At 39.6% G+C, this 7,250-nt stretch overlaps 1 pseudogene; it reads left to right on the top strand.

The window, feature by feature from the left end:
- The first annotated feature begins 510 nt into the window (after positions 1-510).
- On the top strand, positions 511-4,988 carry LOC120203182 (annotated as a pseudogene).
- The last annotated feature ends 2,262 nt before the right edge of the window (positions 4,989-7,250 follow it).

Raw genomic sequence — 7,250 nt, 5'->3', positions numbered from 1 at the left:
TAGGTTAGGTTGAAAACAGGTCGGGTAATACCAGTTATTTACCAGGTCAATCTGGGGTTCAGGTTCATATCAGTCGGATGCAGTTCAGGTTCGGGTATCATATTTTCGATTCAATTCGGGTTCAGGTCATTCTCAGGTCGGATGCAGGTCGGGTTCAGATACACAATTTCCAGGTCCAATTCGGGTTCAGATCAACACCAATTCCGACTCGAATCGATTTCGGATCGCCACAGCACAGATCAAAAACAATTTTAACTTGAGTCAATTTCAATCAATTTTATAGGTCGGATCAACTTTTTACACCCTTATTTGCTTTCACCTATAATGCATTAAAATCCACACCGACTCTTCCCAGTAAAAGAGCCACATGGTTCTGTTCTTTTCTTTTATCAGCCGTTTCCCTCTCCTCCAAAATGGAAAAACAAGTTTTTATTTTTGTTTTCATATGAAAGATTAAAATATTTTGCATTTATTGATCCCGGCCTATTTCTACTCTCTTGGTTGCTTCCTCCCCTCTGCAATATAAAGAGGCTTCAGCTCCTCTTCCATTTCCCACTCTCACTGCTCTCTCTCTCTTCTTTCTAAGAGTCTCTTATTTGTGGGTTTTATCTGGAATTTTAATCCATAAAATTCTACCCACATTGCTTCAATCTCTTTCGGTTTTAGAAAGTTGAAGGAAATCCCATTTTGCAGTGTACAGATTCTGCAGAAAACAGATTTTTCTTTTACATGGAGAAGCTAACGAGGCTATTTTCGATGGCTCCTTTGCTTTTAATACTGTGTCTTCCTTTGGCATTTGGTGGGCATGACTATAACCAAGCTCTGAGTAAGAGCATTCTCTTCTTTGAAGCTCAAAGATCTGGTTATCTTCCTCGTGACCAGAGAGTTTTATGGAGAGCTAATTCCGGCTTGAATGACGGCAAGGCCAGTGGGGTAAGTAAGCTAAACTTAACGCTTAACGCCCTCATTGAATTTTGCAATCGGAAATTATGATTGAAATTTGGATGTGGAATCGAACAGCTGGATCTGGTAGGAGGGTACTATGATGCAGGGGACAATGTGAAGTTTGGGCTGCCGATGGCGTTCACCATCACGATGATGTCGTGGAGCATAGTAGAGTACGGCAAGCAAATGGCAGCGAACGGAGAGCTCGGTCATGCCATGGCGGCTGTCAAGTGGGGCACTGACTATCTCATCAAAGCTCACCCCGAACCTTACGTTCTTTACGGAGAGGTACTCTTAGTAAGTGAAGATGCATTTTGAATCTGTATTTGTTTCTGAAACTTTCCAGTGATGTTCATTTTAGGTGGGAGATGGCAACAGTGACCACTACTGTTGGCAAAGACCCGAGGACATGACCACCGACCGTCATGCTTACAAGATCGATCCAAGCAATCCCGGGTCGGATCTCGCCGGTGAGACAGCCGCAGCCATGGCTGCCGCCTCAGTCGTCTTCCGCCGCTCCTACCCCGCGTATTCCAGCGAGCTTCTTCACCACGCTTTTCAGGTTATTTTCCTACTCCCTTTAGCTTACGGTTACACTTCTTGAGCCTATTTTGGTGGATTTATTTTAGTTCTAGATTTTAAAAGTAATTCAACAATATTACTAGCAACTTTTAATTGTGTATTATGTAAAGAGTAAACTACAAGATTAGTACCTCAAGTATAACTTTTGTTTCGTTTTGGTCATTCAACTATTATTTGTTTCAAAATCACACTTAACGTTACATTTTAGTTACGAACGTTAAAAAAATTAACGGTGATGAGCATCGCCGTAAGATAATGTCATGTCATCATTGAAAAAAATTATCACGTAAATAGTTTTTTTAATTTTTTAACGACGAATGATCAAAATAAAACTAAAACATAACATTAAGCATGATTTTTAAAAAATTAGTCGAGTGATCAAAACCAAATCAAAGTAATAAATAGGATACTAAACATATAGTTTAATCTATATAAAATTACAAGAAGAATAAAATATGATAGTAATAATTATTTTCCGTGTTAGTATCTGTTTCCTAAAAAACTGTCCACAAAAGAAACGTTGTCGTTTAGAGGTGTTTTCTTCAAAACTTTTGGTGTCAAATTGAATTTTATATAGGCGAGTAAACATTTTCGGCGTGTAAATTGGATCTAGGAGGCGCTTGGCTTGGTACCTTTGTCATGTGTGATTAATTGTATCTTGACCCACAGATCTGTTGTACTAGTAGATCTTAACCGTTCATTGTACCGCAAAGGTTACAATAAAATTCTTTTGTTCCTCACGTACCAAACCTATATGTCAACTCTCCAAATGAAACCGTACATATCCAATAATGGATAGAGAAAATAGCCGAGGGTGATCGTCCATTTATTAATTGTATTAATTATTAAAAATTATAAAATGATCGTTTTTATTTATTATAGACTAATTATTTTTCATTAAAAAATGGACGATATTTTAAGTTGAACGTTAACTTGTTAACTGTGATATGATAAAATTTGATCTTAAAATCTCAACTATCACATTCTAATCATCATGTTAACGTCTAGCTTAAACAGCTGCCATTTTTTTAACGAAAGAAGGACAGTTTGGAACATCATGAATAATCAGGTGATAATTTTATAACTTTTAATAGTTAAGAGACTCAACAAAACAACACTCCATAGTCGAATGACTATTTTGTAACTTTTAATAATTGAGGGACTTAATAAACCAATGTCCTATAGTCGGGGACCATTTACGTTCTTTATCCAATTTTAAATTACTATATATTTTAGATATTTCTTTGTATTTTAGACGGATAATGTGTTTTCACTTCTCTAAATTTGTAAAAGTTCCCATTTTTAAAAAAATTTGTAGTTGGTATTCCTGAATACAATCCCAGGCTTACTCTTCCTTTTTTTCCACATATTTCAAACACATCACCAACTTGCTTCTTAACGAAAGTTTCATTAATTGTTGTAGTGATAAACATTTTGATTTTTGGTTTCTGTTTTTTCAGCTATTCGAATTTGCTGATAAATACAGAGGCAAATATGACAGCAGCATCACAGTTGCCCAAAAGTACTACCGATCCGTCAGTGGCTACAATGTAAGTTTCCTTTTTCTTCTTAATCAAAATATATTTGTTAATCAATGTTACTGCAAAAGTCGGTTGATGATTGAAAATGGGATGTTTGCTGTGATAACTCGGAATTTTGGAATTTTGTATAGGATGAGTTGTTGTGGGCCGCTGCATGGTTGTACCAGGCTAGTAACAATGACTACTACTTGAACTATCTTGGAAAGAATGGTGACTCAATGGGTGGAACCGGTTGGGCCATGACCGAGTTCGGTTGGGACGTCAAGTACGCTGGTGTTCAGACCCTTGTCGCCAAGGTATATCGAACGATAATTGTTCGTCTTTTCGACGAGTAATTCTTTGCTTTATCTCGTGATTAATGGTTGTTGTGAACCTGCAGTTCTTAATGCAAGGCAAAGCTGGTCTCCATGCTCCAGTGTTTGAGAGGTATCATCAGAAGGCAGAGCACTTCATGTGTGCGTTGATCGGAAAGGGTAGCCGTAATGTTCAGAAGACTCCCGGTGGTTTGATTTTCCGACAGCGATGGAACAACATGCAGTTCGTAACGAGCGCCTCGTTTTTAGCCACCGTGTACTCTGACTATCTCACTTCCTCTGGAGGAACCTTGAGGTGTGATGCTGGCAATGTTGCACCATCTCAGCTTCTTTCTTTTGCTAAATCTCAGGTAACTCCAAAGAGATCTAGATATAAATGATTAACACTTCAGCCTTAAGCAATGTTTTCTAATGGCTTTTTTCTATGTTAAAATCTCAGGTGGATTATCTTCTAGGGGACAATCCAAGAGCTACAAGTTACATGGTTGGTTATGGTAACAATTTCCCGCAACAAGTTCATCACCGAGGTTCTTCGATTGTCTCAATCAAGGTCCACCCTCAATTCATCGCTTGCCGACAAGGTTATGCCGCTTGGTATTCAAGGAAAACAAGCGACCCAAACGTCCTCACCGGTGCTGTGGTTGGAGGGCCTGATGCCTACGATAACTTTGCTGATGAAAGGGACAATTATGAACAAACAGAGCCTGCTACCTATAACAATGCTCCTCTGCTCGGCATACTGGCTAGACTCGGGGGCGGTCATGCGGTTACAACCAGCTGCTTCCTGGTATATACAGCGTGTACCCCCCCCCCCCATCTAGTTCCATGGTTCTTGCTTTTTGTATCAATGATTATGATCATGGCTTTTCCTTCCAATGCAGTGGCCATCCCAGCTCCTAAACCAGTTTCTGCCAAACCGAGGACCGAGCCAAAAGCCAAATCAACTCTTGGTACATTGATTGCAGTCATAGTTCTTTTATAATTCGATATCAAATCACGAATCTGACCCGGGGATTCTGTTTTGCAGCATCTTCTAGTCCAGTTTCCATACAACAGAAGGTGACGAAGTCCTGGAACGAAAAAGGAAGAACTTACTACAGGTATTCCACAATGGTGACCAACAAGTCTTCCAAGACACTAAAGGATCTCAAGCTGTCTATATCAAAGCTCTATGGTCCTCTGTGGGGTCTCACTAAATCTGGGATTTCTTATGGTCTCCCAACACACATAAACTCTTTACCTGCAGGAAAGAGTATCGAGTTTGTGTACATCCATGCTGCTTCTCCTGCCGATGTCTCAGTTTCAAGCTACAATTTGGCTTAAGAAAGAAGAAATTTGGTGATACATATTTGTGCAGCCATAAAAAATGCAGTGTCCTTGGTTTTCAAGCTGTTGTAGTTGATATCATTAGGTGAAATTACAGTGGAAGATGGGAGGAGAAAGAAGTGAAGAGAAATTAAAGGAGTTGCTCATCCTCTTTCTCCTTCTGCTTCATTTTGTTATTATATATCTAATAGACAAGATTGAGAGGCATTAAAAGAGTTAGAATTGAGAAGTTAATGCCCGACTGACTTATCATATAGATTGCAAGTAATCTTGTTTTTCATGTGTACTTCAGAGCACCCAATTTCCTTTTGGTTTTTGTTTCCTTTTGGTGTCGTGATGTTGCATTGTGCAGCATTTTGTATTTCCCCTATAAATACTGTTTGTACAACAATGTTGTGTCTCCCTCAATGCTTCAAGTTTCATATAAATATTTAGGGTAAACTACCGTTTAGTACCCAACTACCACTTTTATCCCATTTTGATCACTCAATTATTCTTTTTTCAAAATCATACATTGCGTTTAGTTTTAGTTTCATTTTGGCCACCATCGTTAAAGAAATTAACATTGATGTTGAAGTATCATCATAAACAGAGAATGACGTAAGATTTTTATACTAGAAAACAAACTTTCTCTAAAAGGATGAAAACAAATTATCAATAAAAATATTTAAAAAAAATCTAAAATGCATGATAATTTAAAATTGGGTAAAATATGCCAATAGCCCTCTTTGTTTTCGATCTGACCGAATTTAGTCACCGATTTTTTAATTAAGTGCATTTGATCCCTTGTGTTATCGGTTCGCTCGATATAAGTCACTCGGTCGTTCTTCTTTTTCTTTTTCTTCTTCGACTTTGGTCACCGATCTTTTAATTAAGTGCACGTTATCGGTTCGTTCGGTTTAACTTCTTCTTCTTTAAACATCTCACCCATTGTCCATCTCCTTCTTCTTCTTTAAACATGTAAAAAAGGATAATGGATAATGATTAACTCACCCATTGACCAACTCATTGATGCAGGGGGATCCGAGACAGATGATGCTGAGCTGTCAGATTGCACCTTGATGGCGCTGAGATACCATGAATTGGCATATCAGCGCAAAGACGGGAATTGATTGTGACATGTTCCTCATTGGGGTCGTTTTGAGTATGTTTCAATCTTTAGGCCATAACTTTGGCTACAGGTGTTAGAATCGCGCATAAGACCCAAATCCGGAAAGCTCTTTTCGACGCGCACGCTCTCCACATGGAGCCAAGCTCCATGTGGCCTTTTTTTCAACCTCAAATGCTGCTGTTTTCCCCTCCGAATCACTAGAATTAGATATTTTTACTATTTATGGTAATATTTCGATTGTCAATTAGGAAGTCAATTTAAATCCGATTTAGGCCGGATTTTTTGGAGATTGCTTATTTTATTTCGAATTTCAATTTAGAGTGATTTTCGGGATTTTGCTATTTTTGGCAAAATTCGAATAAAGACTATTTTTGGCTATAACAATCCGGCTTGTGGACTGATTTTGGATGGTTTGATTTGATAATATATATTTTATTAAACCCTAGAGACTTTTTTTCTCTGGATTTTTTTGGGCGAATTTTCTCTTGTGAATCATCTGTTGGAGCGCTTACAGGATAATCACTATTCTGTCTGGCGTCACTCATCCATTCAAACAAAAATAGACTTCCATTGCGTGGACCTTACATCTTCCTGGGAAATTTCACCAGTTTCAATGGCTGGAGGTCGTGGTCGTGGTCATCGTGAGCAGGTTCCGAATGAGGAAACCCAACGCCGTGATCGTAACGTTCAGGATGTGATGATTGCGGATTTACAGAGGCAAGTCACAGAATTAACCCAGCGCCTGGCGACGCAGGATTTCGAGGATCGTGAGGCCTCTGATCACGATACCAATTCCGCTTTCGAAAACCCATATCACAATCGTGCTCTATTCCGGGAACACCGTGGTCGGGAAGAGCGTCATGGAGACCTCGATTTTCGGGTCGATCTCCATGAGTTTTCTGGTACGTTACAGGCCGAGGGATTCGTGGATTGGATTAATGAAGTAGAGCGTATTTTTTGAATATAAGGAAGTCCCCGATCGTGTGAAAGTAAAACTGATCGCCATCAAACTCAAGGGCAGAGCATCTGCGTGGTGGGAACAGTTGCGACGTTCACGAGAAAGACAGGGCAAGGCCAAGATCATTGATTGGGAGAAGATGAAGAAGAAGATGAAGGGTCACTTCCTTCCCTTCGGCTACACACAAACCTTGTTTCAGCGACTTCATGCGTTGAGGCAGGGCGCACGATCAGTCGATGATTACATGGAGGAGTTTTACCAATTGGTCGCCCGGAACGATTTATCTGAGACGGAGGAGCAAATGGTGGCGCGGTATTTGGGTGGTTTACGCCAGCCCTTACAAGATGTTCTCAGCCTTCATTCACTGTGGAGTGTTTTAGAAGCTTACTAGCGTGCACTTGCTGTTGAAAAACAGCAAAACAGGAGACCAGTGATCAGGAACGATCATAACAGTCGACCAGTTCATCCTCAGG

This window comes from Hibiscus syriacus, unplaced genomic scaffold (genome assembly GCF_006381635.1).
Source record: "Hibiscus syriacus cultivar Baekdansim isolate YM2019G1 unplaced genomic scaffold, ASM638163v2 tig00009117_pilon, whole genome shotgun sequence".
NCBI lineage: Eukaryota > Viridiplantae > Streptophyta > Magnoliopsida > Malvales > Malvaceae > Hibiscus > Hibiscus syriacus.
The sequence above is the reverse complement of the archived record's forward strand: the minus strand, read 5'-3'. Positions and strand labels throughout refer to the sequence as shown.